Source organism: Ambystoma mexicanum, chromosome 3p, assembly GCF_040938575.1.
Source record: "Ambystoma mexicanum isolate Mex_15411 chromosome 3p, UKY_AmexF1_1, whole genome shotgun sequence".
NCBI lineage: Eukaryota > Metazoa > Chordata > Amphibia > Caudata > Ambystomatidae > Ambystoma > Ambystoma mexicanum.
This window is the reverse complement of record NC_090925.1, coordinates 505952155-505967306: the sequence shown is the minus strand read 5'-3', so window position 1 is coordinate 505967306 and position 15152 is coordinate 505952155.

Genomic DNA, 15152 nt, shown 5'->3' with positions numbered 1-15152 from the left:
ACAGCGTGGTGATCCGACCGGATATGTGTATCTGGTCAGCTGGCAGGCTGTATTAATCTGCACAAATGGTAAATCTAACCCAACGTCTCGGCTCGAGCCCCCAATTTGTAAGAGGATTCAATTCAACACTACAGCTAAGTCAACGCCTAGTCTATAATACTGAATGAAAACCCTTATTGATATAACTTTATGTCCAGTTCATGCGTTCTGGATGACTACCCCTATATAACACCCCTCTCTTGGAATCCCCCTGACCCCACTGACCCGAGAAGTAGTTCTGTTTTGCAAGTTAAAAGGTTTATTTGATAATTTAAACAATAGATATATAGATCACACTTTATAATAAATTAATAATTGAATATCACACTTAATCTGATATGATAAATATTAACAACAGAAAATCTGGCACTAACACGCTTCTCTATAATCAATAAGGAGTTGACATAAAATGGATAAGGTAGCACACAGGTGAATAGGAACAAAAGAAGAAGGTGGTACAGAATGCTTTATGTAAGCTCAGGTGGATGCAATATTCAATGAATGCAGTACAGAAAATACTCAATATGATTTCACCCAAACAATGTAATCACTTTTCTCTGGCTATTCACTCCCCCCCTCTTTATGCAATGCAAGGAAATGGGAGGAAAACACACAGTTCTCAGAAATGCAATCAAATGTGATTCAGTTCACCGCAGCAAGCTTAGACAACAGAAGTTTAAAACACAGGCAAAATGCTTTGATATGTGCTGGCAATTCAGTGAAAAGTATGCTAAAATGCTTTTAATTCCCTTTCAGAGGTTCAGGGTGAGTGATATCTAGTTAATATTAGCTCAGGCTCACTCTTGCAATGATTCAGGGATAGTTTTTATGAGGCAAACGATTTTCTGGCAAATGGAAGGCAAGCAGCAGCTGATTTTACATGTGGAGAAATTTGCAAATCGTGGTAAAATTTGCGGATGCGTGTTCCGCGATTGCGGTAAAACTATAGGGGGTAGGAATGCGGTTCTAGGTTCGTAGGAAAGCCACGATTCTAAGCTTTCAGATGAAAGTTATTGCAAGTCTCTAGCACAAACGGTTGCGGAGATATGAGTGATTAAATAACGGTCGTTTTTCAGATTTGAAATTTTAAAGTTCAAAAAGACACGTGCAGCTTGCAACTAGAAAATGACAAGTGACAGCTTTACAAATGACAGGTGACAGTTAGGAGGCAGTTCTACTTAGATTAAAATAGATTGAATTATATTATTTTAACTAAGAGATTGGTTCTGCACAGTTTTGCTATGTACTCACAATATATTTAGAAATATGCCTTGCCACGGATCTGGTCAGGTTTAGACTGAACTCTGGTCTGGCCTCTTCACAGTGATCTGGGTCTGCTCTCTCTCTGGATCTCTGGTCTGGGTCTCTAGTTCTGGATAGATTGAAGTCTCTAGTTTGGCTCTCTGGAGGTTTGATGGAGGTAAAGTATGGATTTTTCCGGCAGAGCTTCCAGCGGCAGATGGATTTGAAAGTCTCTACCTAAGTTTCAGTGGTCCATTTATATGTTCTGCAAGTGGGTGTGTGTGTTGGTCATAACTAAACTTGCCCCTCTCCCTTGTCATTGGTCAAATTTCCATTCCTCACTTGATTGGGGAAGGAACTGTGAGTCAGAGTGATGTCATCCATTTATGATCTCTTGAAAAACCTCCCCTGTCATCTGTGCACCCAAATCTATATATGATCAAAATACATATTTCAGAGTAACACAGTTGTTTGAAATTACATATACATGGTGTGGCTGAATTTAGCCATGTCTCTGTCCAAATCTGCTGTTTCTAAGAGCTTGCATTCAGAAATGGCAGATAATTGACTTTTTAACTGATTTTTCAATTTCTGACATTGACCCAACTTTACATACATGTGCGCAGGGAGTATGGACATTAACTGATGAAGTTTCAGATTTTTAACATGCATACATTTAGAGTAATATCCACTTTTCCGCTAACACCCCCCTGAACATACCACCGGTTCTAAAAACCTCTTAAACTGTGGGCAGAAAAATCACAAGCATTATGGTATCATTTATAAAATTTTCACATGTCCGCACCATGAGTTATTCATCTTTTTCTAAACAATATTCTGGCTACAAAGGGGTGTGGTTTCCCAGGTCACATGGTGGAAATACTGGTTTATCCAGTTCTGCCAAGCCAGCTTGCTCTCACAGGCAGTGCCCCTCCCAGCTTCTGCCAAGAGGAAGCTACATTTTACGACCGCTGTAATAAAACATTTGCCTGAGTCAGGACAGGGCTTTGTTCAATTTCCTGCAGAGCCCAGGTAATTCAATCAGGGAAGTGTCATATCCCTTTTGGTGTGAGCAGCAAAAGGGCAGCTAGGCCTGGGAACACAGCTGTGACTCAAGTTTCACTCCTGATGGGGGTAGTTGCCAGGCAGAATCAAGTTCCTTAAGCCAGACTTTCAGCTAACTGTCATGTTTTTTGTTGCTTTTTAAATTAACTTGCAATTTTACACATGCAGCTAGAATGCTGATTCTAAGTGCAAAACTATGACATTTCAACAGTTACAAAGGCATGTGACACCAACATAGGTCACTCATTTAATCTAAACATTTTCGATTTTAGTGTCTTTAATCCAGTGCAACTTAAACTGCTGACTCCATAGCAGTTTTGTTATAAGCATTGTTTTGGGCTCTTCATTTCACCGATTTTGTAAGCACACAAAACTCCATTCTGCCAAATGTCTGCTGGTGTTCAGTGAATATTTTGCACATGTGGCAATGTTTGAAAATAGGCATTTTGAGCCTGCCTTCAGAGAAACACAGGGTGGTTTTAAAACGCCGGCTTTTGGATAGTGGTGAGTACTGGTACTGCACCCCTTTTTGGGATTTAAGAAAATGAATTCCCAACAGTTATGGGTTTGCTTTTGGCAATCAGCATTGCCATTCCCAATGGTTTCAGACTACTGTGTGGGTAGTCCAATGGTGGTTTTAGGCAGTGTCCTTCTGTGCCCATAACATCGGCAAAAATGGGTGGCAGCCTATTCTTCATGCATTTCCCTGTGCATTTTCTGGGAAGCTCTGGCCATCATGATGTTTTCCATGTCAGTACTGTACAGTTTTGAGGTACGGCTCGGATGCATGGGTAAATACATCCCACAGCTGAGAGAGAGGTAGGGTCAGTGATGCTAGAACACACCCACATTCTAAACACATAAAAGCAGACAGACAGGACAGATAGGGACTTTCAAATCCATTTGCAGCTGGAAGCTCTGCCGGGAAAATCCATACTTTACCTCCATCAATCTCCAGAGAAAGCTGTGCAGAAAGATCCAGACTTTAAATCCCTCAATCTTCAGAATCCAGAGAGAGAGCAGACCCAGATCACTGTGAAGTGCAGAGACCAGAGTCCCGTCTAAAACCTGACCAGATCCATGGCGAGGCCCATTTCACTCAAGAATATAGTGTGATTACCTAGAAAACTGTGCAGAACCAATCTCTTAGTTAAAATAATATAATCCAAGCTATTTTAATCTAAGTAGAACTGCCTCCTAACTGTCACCTGTCATTTGTAAAGCTGTCACTTGTCATTTTCTAGTTGCAAGCTGCACTTGTCTTTTTGAACTTTAAAATTTCAAATCTGAAAAACGACCTTTATTTAATCGCTCATATCTCCGCGACCGTTTGTGCTAGAGACTTGCAGTAACTTTCATCTGAAAGCTGAGAATCTTAGCTTTTAATCGCACCAAGAACCACATTCCTACCCCTTATAGTTTTACCGCAATCGCGGAACACGCATTCGCGAATTTTACCGCGATTTGCAAATTTCTCCACGTGTAAAAAAAGCTGCTGCTGCTTGCCTTCCATTTGCCAGAAATTCGTTTAACCTGCTAATCATCCCTGAATCATTGCTAGTGTGAGCCTGAGCTAATATTAACTTGATTTCACTCACCCTGAACCTCTAAAGGGAATTAAAAGCATTTTAGCATATTTTTTTCTTCATTTCCAGCACATTTAAAAGCATTTTGCCTGTGTTTTCAACTTCTGTAGTCTAAGTTGCTGGGTGAACTGAATTACATTTGAATTGCATTTCTGAGAACTGTGTGCTTCCTTCCATTTCCTTGCATTGCATAAAAGGGGGGTGAATTGCCAGAGAAAAGTGATTACATTGTTTTGTTGAAATCATATCAAGTTATTTTCTGTACTGCATTTCATTCCACATTGCATTCATTTGAAACCATAAAAGTATTGTTGCTATCTTATCCATTTCATGTCAACTCCTTAGTGATTATAAAGAAGTGTGCTAGTGCCAGATTCTCCGTTGTTAATCTTTATCATATCAGATTAAGTGTGCTATTCAATTATTAATTTATTATAAAGCGTGATATATATATATATATTGTTTAAGTTATCAAAAACCTTTAAACTTGCAAAACAGAACTACTTCTTGGCTCAGTGGGGTCAGGGGGATTCCAAGAGAGGGGTGTTATATAGGGGTAGTCATCCAGAACGCATGAACTGGACATAAAGTTATATCAATAAGGGTTTTCATTCAGTATTATAGACTAGGCGTTGACTTAGCTGTAGTGTTGAATTGAATCCTCTTACAAATTGGGGGCTCGGGCCGGACGTTTGGGTTATATTTACCATTTGTGCAGATTAATACAGCATGCCAGCTGACCAGATACACATATCCGGTCGGATCACCACGCTGTGTTACGCTGTAAAGCACTCCTCAAAAGGGACACTCCAAGAAAAGTTCTGTTCTGCAAAAATAAAATACAAACTTCTGTAAGTCAGGACAGAGACCAATCTCTAGAATGACGACCTTGGTAGACATGAAAATAGCCAGAGAGCACTTCTTACATAAACTATTTGTGAGAGGTGAATGGGCTGAGCAGGGCCAGGATGCCTGGTTGCAGGCCATCACGCGACAGGTCACTGAAACAGGGTCAGACCTATGGAGAGATCAGGGTCCATTACATGTGGCCCTGAGTGAACTATATATGGCTCCTAAGGCCAAAGATGAACACGACAAGATTGTTAGGATAGCGGCATATTTATATTTATATATGGGAGCCATAAAGAATAAATGTGCTGAAGGCCATGATCTGGCAAAAGGGCAACAGATGGCGTTAGAGAAGGCCCAATCTGATCTGGACTCTTCTGAGCAAAGGCTGCACAGAAGCCAGGAGTCAGAAAATGAGAGCAGAGAGTACATCACTAAAATAAAGGAGGATATGGATGTGCTGCAAAAGGAAAAGTCAGAACAGGATACCAGATTTCGGGCCTTGCAGAAGGAACACCAAGAAGGTTTGGACTCCCTACTGCAAAGCCAGAAAAAGCTGGAGCAACAACTGGACTTTAACAGGGTATGTGCTGAGCAGGTAGTCACCCTGCAAGGCCACCTAGATAGGGAAAAGGCAGAAAGCAATAAACTGATTCTGAAAGACCTGGATACCCAGGCAGAGTTTGATGAAGAGCGCCGGAAAGCTGGTGCCCTTCAAAGGCAGAGGGATGACCTGGCGGCACAGATGCAGGCTCTTACTCAGGAAAGGGACACCTTAGGCCAGGAAGTCTGCCAGTTAAAAAGAAAAACGGAAGAAAATCACTTGGCCCTCCAGGGGCTGGGTGATCTCCAAAAAGAGCATGCAAACTTGTTAGAGCACACCAGAAGGGTGGACGATGCTCTGGCAAGAAAGGAGCAGGCCAGTAGGGATGGGAATCAGGAGGTAACCCTCCTGCAGCAAAGACTGGCCCAGTGCTCCAGGACCAATCAGGAAGCACAGAGGGAAAATGAGGGTCTCTGCCAGCACAATGAGAGGCTCCAGCAACAGGTAGCGATGCAGGAGAAACTGATAGAGTCGAGTAAGGCCTTGACTGAGGAACTGAAAGCACAAATGCAGGCTCTTGCATTGCAACAGGGAGCAGGGGCGGATTGAGATGAGGTCCGCTGGGAAAGAGAGACTCCTGACCATAACCGCAGGAGCCCTAACATCAGGGGCCTTCATCTCCCCCAGTCCCTGGACTCTACCACCCCCATGTCCCCTGGCGCACATGAGCACAGGGCCACAGGGATGGCAGATTACTATCCAGCTAAGAGTATGGGGCTCATAGGCCAGTACCACTCAGGAATGGAGGGGTGGGCATCCGGGTATGGGCACCCAAGTACAGTACAGTTCAATGGGGAACCCCAGGAGAGTAGGCCCATTAAGGGCATCCTGAAAACCTCTGCCCAGTTAGGTCAGTGGAGGGGGTACCCATCGAATCCTGGCAGCAAGGAGGAATCTGAAGACTCCTCTGAACTGCGCAGGACACAGGAGACCAGGTCCCCACATTCTGCCAGCCATTCCCAGGCTCGCAGAATCCGGGAAAACCTGGAAGAACAGACGGGAACCTCTGGGAGCAGTGCCTCTGAGTCCGAGGACGATTGGACCAGGGTTACCCGGACCAAAAGGGCCAATAAGACTAAAAGGGCCTTGCTTAAGGACCCTTTAAAGCAGATTAAGGCGATCAGGAGCGTCATCACGCCTTACCATAAGAACGCTAAGTATTCTGTTTGGGAGCACTTAGAGTTGTTTGAGCAAATGATGGAGACTTTCCATATGAAGGACAGCCAAAGCTGTATTCAATATGTAAAGTGGACCTTCTCCCCGGAATACTCCAGTTTCTTTGCGGGGCTGGAGGACCAAAATCACTTAAGATGGTCCACCTATAAGGCGGCCATCTTGAAACATTTTTCCATTCATAGAAATCCTCAAGAGGCTCGCAAGGCAGCCTACAATTTGCAATGTGGGGAGGATCAGGCCCCACAAGAATTTGTGCAAGAACTGAAACGTGCTTTTGCGCAGACCACCAGAAGGGTGCGCACAGACAGTAGAGAATTCATCAATACATTTTTTCATGCCTTGCCCAAATACATAATGACCCAGCTCGTGAGGGATTTTCACGAGAAAAGATCTTTAGACTGGGTCATTGAACAGGCTACCCGGATCTATGAGGTGCAGAAACCGGTAGATAGCCAAAGTAATGCCCAGAAAAACCCCAAAGCCAACAGCACCCCTGCTGCTGCCAAGGTGGCAGAGGTAAAGGTCACCCCCGTTTTGGATTTGGAGATGGGGGGGCCTAAAAACCTACCTGCACCTAATAATGCTAGGCCCAGAAGGTCCTCGGGCCAGTCACAGACAGGGAGCCAGGGAGGCAGCCCCACAAATGGGGTCCCTCGCTCTCCTGATTATGTAAGCCCCCGTTACAAGGGAAACAGACCCATCCTGGGTTATGTGTGGACTCCTCCAGCCCAAGGGGGGAGATCCAGCCAAGAACCTAACCCAGGGAACTTTCCTCCTAACTTCCCACCGGAGGGCAGAAATTCTCCGAATCCTGGGCAGAACTTTTTCCCCAGGTATCCACCCAATTTCCAACCCCAAAATCATCCATCCTTCTTTCCCCAATTCCCTGAGCCCAGACAACCTAATCCGGGAGAGGGGAGGCCAAGGGTGGAGGGGTACCCAAATCTTCCCAACCCGGGGTATTACCAGAGGAGGGACAGCTACCCTTCCCGGGATCAGCCCAGGGGAGAAAACAGGGCCCCGTATCAGCCTGAGCGGGTTTCCCAGTTAGAGCGCCAGGTTCAAAACATGGCGCGGGATCTGGGTCACATACTGAGGGCTCAGCAGAACCCTCAGACCGGCATGCCGGCGCAGAACGCACCCAACTCTGGACCTGGTGCCCCAGAACAATGACGGGGGCAGCACCCCGATAACTCACCGGTTCCCAGGGAGGAGGCACAAAGGGAAGGGGGGTGTAAAGCCTTGGAGGAAGCTTCCTTCCTCACTTGTAAACAGCCCCTGGAAACCCAGGAACCGGAAACAAAATCTCTTGCCCCTGAAAGTCTGCCTCCTAAGGAGCAGAGGGGGGGTAGGAGAAACAAAAGACCCAAACTGACTCAGTTTGAGGAGGAGGTACAGGTCTTCCAATTTGAGGGAGAGGGATCCTCAGAGGATCCTGGGAAAAGGATCTTCTCCTTCAGAGAGGGGGGAACTCCTCCCAAAGAAAAATGGGTCCCTAGGGATGCAAATCCAGACTGGGGAGATGTGGAGACTGAGCTACCGCCGCCCACTATCTCATCTCAGAACCAACAGCAAGAAAATCCCCTGGTTCAAACCCATCCTGGTGACTGCCTCCAAAAAGGGGGGGGCGGCCCAGAACCGGAGCCAGGGGAACCCACACTGGCTCTGATCTCCAGTTGCCAAATTTTTCTTTCAGATTCCCAAGGCTCTCCACAGAATTCTGCCCAAATCTCTTCGCTAGCGATGTCCAAAACCAGAAAATTAGCCCACCAGTTGTCCAAAAATGTACATTATCTGTGCCCCCTTGAGGAGAAGGAGGGAAGATATTATGCCCCGGTACAAGTACAGGGGCAGGGTACAATTTTGGCACTGGTGGACACTGGATCTCAAGCTACCCTTCTGTCCAGAAGGGCCTTTGACAAACTGAATGCAGGAAGGGGAGAGAATTACCAAATTCCTCTCACCTCTCTTCCTGGGCAACTCCAGAACTTTGACGGGAAGGAAATTCCCGTCGAGGGGACGGCAGATTTGGACATTAAAATTGGGCGACATAAGTTGAAACACCCGGTCATAGTTGTGACCCCAGAGGGCACCCCTTGTTTACTAGGGAATGACCTCATGAGAAGGTTGTCACCCCTAATAGATTGTGTAAACAAGGTCCTCTGGACCCAGACTAGCCGACCAATAAAATTAAAACAGAGTGTCAACCATGTTAGTTTAAACGGCACCTGCCACATGGTTGAACAAAAATCTGACCAAGTAGAATTTCACTTCCAGAATAGCCAAATTCCAGACGTGACAGTAATAGCAGTAGGACAACAGACTGGTGATGGGGGGTCCTCTCTATTTCTGAAAATCAACCTTCCTTCCAGTTTAAGGTGGTATTCCACACTGGAAGGAAACACTCTGAAATTCTATACTAATCCACAATCAGAAACTACCACTTCTATAGTCCAGGAAGATGTGAAATCAGCTCAGAGCCTGGCTGATATTCAGCAAATTGGAGAGCAGTTGTTCATCCCTGTTCAGTTAAATGATGGGAAGGACTCTGTTCTCGCTCGAGTGTGTGTGAACAACGGTAAGAGCTTCATCAGCGAAGCCATGTTTCGCCAACTCCCAAAAGATCCAGCCATTCCCACCTTCAAACTGATAGACAAGTGGGAAATGGACCTGGAAGCACCTAATTCCAAACATCTCCTGCCAAGCAGGTGTATGCTCAAAATCTCCATTGGCAACAAGAGCATAGTCCACAATTGTTGGGTCTTGCGAGACGTCCCTGCCGCCTTTTACTTAGGCAGTGACATTCTCAATCGCTTTGCCATTAGTTTGGACCTAATAAACTTCAAAGCTTGGTCCCGATTAGCGGATAATCCCATGGGCTTTGATGATCCAGAAAAAGCATTTAGGTCAGCTCAATTGCTACCTTATGCAGTTGAAATTCAGATCAAAGAGGAAGTCACCATCCCAGAAAGGACCCGACAATTCTCCCTGGAAGTGAAAGTTAAAAGAGGACAACATTTGAAAAACCCTGATGCTTACATACATCTAAACGCTTCTCTCCAACAGCAAGGGTTAGGGGTAAACCCAACTCCATTAGTCAACATAAAACATGACACCATTCCAATAGAGGTGGATAACAGCGACTTAAAGAGTATTACTCTAGCCGCAGGCACCATTATTGGAATGGCGGTTGATGACCGACATTTTTCCATAGACTTAGGTAATGAACTGTTAGGGCCAATCCCCAAGGACTGCTTTGACAGTGACAGTGATGACAATACAACACCAGACAGGATTTTTACCCGGCATGGGGGGAACTTCCTGGTGTACACTTCTTGCCCTTATGGTAAGGAAGATGTGACTTGTGACTTCAGGAGGGATGAGGTGATTTTCCAAGTCCATGAGGGCTGCCTTTCCCACCTGAAGCCTCCAGTCCAAATCAGCACTCTGACTAGGGACTTCTCCACCCAGCTGGAGGAGGCCGCTGAGATAGCCAAACCAGAAGTCTTTCCAGGCTTCAGGCAGATGGTGGAAGAGAGAGTCAACCTAGCTGATGCCTGTGTGACTCTGGAACAGAAGCAAAAGTTGAAACAAGTTTTCTTGGATTTCCAAGATCTCTTTGCGGTAGACTCATATGACTGTGGTCGCACTGACATCCACACAACAACAATCCCCACGGACCCTGGCATGACTCCTGTATTTGTGAAGCAATATCGTTTGCCTCTCGCATCAATGGAGTCCCTTACTGAAATAATTAAGAACCTTGAGTCCCGGGGAATAATCCGTCCAGTCCACAGCACCTTCAATAATCCGGTGCTGGGAATATTGAAGCCAAACGGCCAGTGGAGACTGCGCTGACCTCAGGGAGCTCAACAAACGGGTCCATACTTCCCGATGGCCTCTGCCCTACATTGACCAAGTGCTGGCCCAGATTCAGGGGTCACAGGTATTCACTGCAATAGACCTGACCAATGGATACTGGACTGTGCCTGTCAGTAGGGAGGACCAATACAAACTGGCTTTTACCTTTGGGGGCCAGCAGTACACATGGACCCGGACTCCTTTCGGATACCTCAACTCCGGTAATGAGTTCAATATTTTCCTACATAAGGCCATGCCCGACCTGGGTGCGAGGGGTAACCTGGCTTATGTAGATGATGTCCTCATCAAAAGTTCATCTGTGGAGGAACACATAGCGGAGATCCGTTATGTTCTGACACAGTTGAGGGCCGCCGGAGCAAAACTTTCCTTTCAGAAAGCACAGTGGTGTAGAGCCCGTGTTAATTTCTTGGGGCATGAGATTACTCCTCAGGGTCTCTGTCCCCAGGAAAAGAAAGTGGAAGCACTTCAGAAACTGAAAGACCCCACAACTCTGCGGGAACTAAGGAGCCTCCTTGGACTGACTAATTACAGCAGAAAGTTCATTGAGGGCTACGCAGAGATCACTAGACCCCTGATTCATCTCCTGAAGGGGGGGGGTCAAGTGGGAATGGGGTCCAGAACAAGCCGAGGCAGTAAGACAACTCAAGAGAAGCCTCTCACAAGGGCCTTGCCTAGCTTACCCTGTCAGAAACAAGGAGTTCTTCCTGGAGACAGGGTTCTCTAATACGTGCTTGACGGCAGTATTATACCAAAAGCATGACAAGGTCAATAAAGTAATCTCCTATGCGAGCAAAACTTTATCTGTGGAGGAAAAATTCAACGATTGTGAGAAGGCACTCTTGGCAACGGTGTGGGCATTGAAGAATTACCGCCCGTTTATCCAGGGGGAACACATCATAGTGGAGACTCCACACCAGCCTCTGCAATATCTCCAAAGTGACAGAATCCGGGCCGGAAATGTGAGTAATTCCCGAATTACTTCCTGGATTCTGTCAATGCAAGGCTTTCCTGTAGAAGTCAGATATGGCCAAAACAAGAAGAGTCCCCTCGCGCAAGGTCTGGCTGACTTGCATGATTGTGCCAGAGAAAACTGTCTCGAGGACGAGAGTCTAAAAATAAAGGACAACACGGAGGCATACCTTAATTCCCCACACAAAGTCTTTGAAGAGGACAAGTGTGAGGGAATGCCCACTGTCTATGTGGATGGATGCTCTTACCATGTTGACAACAACGGGGAGAAAGAACTGGTGGCCGGCGTAGGGAATGCATGGGTGAATGAGTTCCCAGAACCCTCCGCTGGATACAAAATTGGTCCCCGAAGTAGTCAGGTGGCAGAATTGATGGCTGTGCATCAGGCCATCCTCACTGCTGTCCAGCATCAACTCCACGAACTGGTCATAATCACAGATTCGGATTATGTACGGAACGGGTTCGTGGAGCACCTGGTTAATTGGAAAACCAGAGGCATGTTATGTGCTAACAACAAACCCTTGAAACATGGGAAGTTGATCCAAAACATTGATGATCTGGTCACCTCGAATGAGATGACCATCTATTGGAAAAAGATCAAGGGTCATTCCAAAGTAGAGGGACCAGACAAAACTGGAAATGACTTAGCTGATCAGCTGGCCAAAACCGGGGCCATTCAAGGGGATCTAATTGAGATTGAGTCCCTGTTGGGGGAAATCCAGGTCACTGCCATCACTAGGTCCCAGACAAATGCTCACAACAACCTTTCAATTGCACAATGGAGTAAGGAGACCCCTGATGCTGATTTGATTACTGCTCAGAAGGGGGATCCAATAATTGGTAAATTTTACCAACACCTTGAGGACCCTGAGAACTTTCCCCTGACGGATACCGATTACATTGGGAAAGAGGACCTAAGAGTGTTGATGAAATGTCCAAAAATGTTCCGGATCCAAGACGGTTTGTTGGTAAGGAAATCCAAAGCTGGCCATGACCACTGGGTGGTTCCTACCTCATTCCGAAGCCTGATGTTAAGTCACGCCCATGATGCGGCCACTGCCGGTCATAGGGGGTTTCACACAACATTGGAAATCTTAAGAGAGGTTGCATACTGGCCACACATGGGGCAGGACCTCGACCAATACTTGAAGGGGTGTCTTGTGTGTGCACAATTTCAGCCATCATCCCTCACGCACCGCGCGCCTCTCCAAAAGAGGGGGATGACACTGCCATGGTCAGATTTACAAATCGACTTTGTAGGCCCTGTGATTCGCTCGGCTAGGGGGAATAAGTACATGTTGACCGTCACATGCTTGTTTACCAAGTGGGTGGAATGTCTCCCAGCCCCAAATTGCAAGGCAGAAACGGCAGCTGCCTTGATAATTAACCACATCTTTTCCCGTTTTGGTCTACCTCAAAGGATTGAGTCAGACAGAGGTAGCCACTTCACCAGTGAAGTAATGACAAAGATGTGGGAGATATTGGGGGTCAAGAGAAAGCTGCATATTGCTTATAGACCAGCTTCTTCTGGGGCAGTAGAGAGATATAACCGGAAAATTGTGAGCATCTTAAAAAAGTTTGTGGCAGATTCTGGGCCAAGTTGGGATATCCGATTACCTCTGGTCCTAATGGCCATCAGATCTACCCCTTCATCTGCAACCAAAATGTCACCATTTCAGTTGATGACTGGGCGCAAGATGGTGCTTCCTCAGCATTTGCTCTACAGGACCCAAGAGCAGACACTGATAAATGCCTCCACTACTCATGAGTATGTGGAGAATTTAAGGAAACACCTCCAACATGCTTTTGCTTATGCTCAGCGGAATCTAGAAAGATCGGCTGATAGCATGAAGACCCACTATGACCTGAAAACTTCCAGGAAGGAATATCAGGTGGGGGATCGGGTCTATCTATACAACTTCTAAAGGAACCAGGCCAAGCAGCGGAAATTCTTGCCTACATGGAAGGGACCCTTTGAGATTATAGACAAAATCTCCCCTGTGGCCTATAAAATCCATATCCCCAAAGGTCCTTTGGCAGCGGGGGAAGACAAGTGGGTCCACATAAACCAGTTGAAATGTTGCCATCCCAGGCACACTCTGCAACAACTGGAGGAATCCTCTGGAATCCTAGCGGGTACTGTCTCAGACTAATTCAGTTCCAACCATAAAACATACCACATCTAGTCTCTAAAATATTGTGATTTGCATGAAACTGTCTCTTAGTTATCCTGTTTTTAAGAATGTAATGTTTTGTTATGATGAAATGCATATGCTGCCCCACTATCTCAACAGTGGTGGAAAAACGTCTATGAGTAGGTATTGCCGCTTTTGCTTTATCATCCTAGGAGAGATGAAACCATGGAGAATGACCAAGGAGGACGATCCGGAGACCGCGAGCAGAGACGCAACGGGCCCGGGGTACCGCCCAATCTTCCCATCAGGACCGGCGAGGAGAACCGATCGATCAGTACCGGATGGAGGAAAAGATGCTGAACTGTGCCATCTATTGGAAGAAGATGAGGAAACATCCCAGGTCTTGCGAGTCCCATTCGTGAAATAGAATGGCCATCGCAAGAGGGGGGCTTGTGGGATGTATTTACCCATGCATCTGAGCCATACCTTAAAACTGTGCAGTACTGACATGGAAAACATCATGATGGCCAGAGCTTCCCAGAAAATGCACAGGGAAATGCATGAAGAATAGGCTGCCACTCATTTTTGCCGATGTTATGGGCACAGAAGGACACTGCCTAAAACCACCATTGGACTACCCACACAGTAGTCTGAAACCATTGAGAATGGCAATGCGGATTGCCAAAAGCAAACCCATAACTGTGGAGAATTCATTTTCTTAAATCCCAAAAAGGGGTGCAGTACCAGTACTCACCACTATCCAAAAGCCGGCGTTTTAAAACCACCAGATTTTACTTTTTTGTAGAAAACTGAATAGATGAACCCAAAACAGGCCAAAGAAAGACTTACTGAGAGGTGGATACAATGTAAAGTTATATTCTGAAGTGACTTGAAGGTTTATAACAAGACTGGCTGAGCTGTGGATTTCATCAGTTTAAGTAAATTTGGACTGAAAGACATTAAAAATCTCAATGTTTAAGAGAAATGAGTGACCTACTTTTGAGTGTCACATAGGTTGAAATTGTTTAAATGTCATAGTTTTGCACTTAGAATCAGCCTTCTAGCTGCATATGTGAAAATGTTTAGTTTTATTTGAATGCAGAAACTGGGGAACAGAAATGACAGCTTAAAGAGATTCCAATTTGCCTGGCAACTACCCCCATCAGGAGTGAAACTTGAGTCACAGCTGTGTTCCCAGGCCTAGCTGCCCTTTTGCTGCTCACACCAAAAGGGATATGACACTTCCCTGATTGAATTACCTGGGCTCTGCAGGAAATTGAACAAAGCCCTGTCCTGACTCAGGCAAATGTTTTATTGGCGGGAGTCGTAAAACAGCTTCCTCTTGGCAGAAGCTGGGAGTGGCAGGGTCTCTGAGCTTGGCAGAAACTGGAAAGACTGGTTTCTGTGCCATGTGACCTGAAAAGACACACCTCTATAGCCAGAATATGGTTTTAGAAAAAGATGAATAACTCATAGTACGGACTTGTGAAAATTATTTAAATGATACCATAATTCTTGTGATTTTTCTGCCCACATTTTAAGAGGTTTTTCGAACCGGTGGCATGTTCAGGGGGGTTTTAGCGGAAAAGAGGATATTACTCAAAA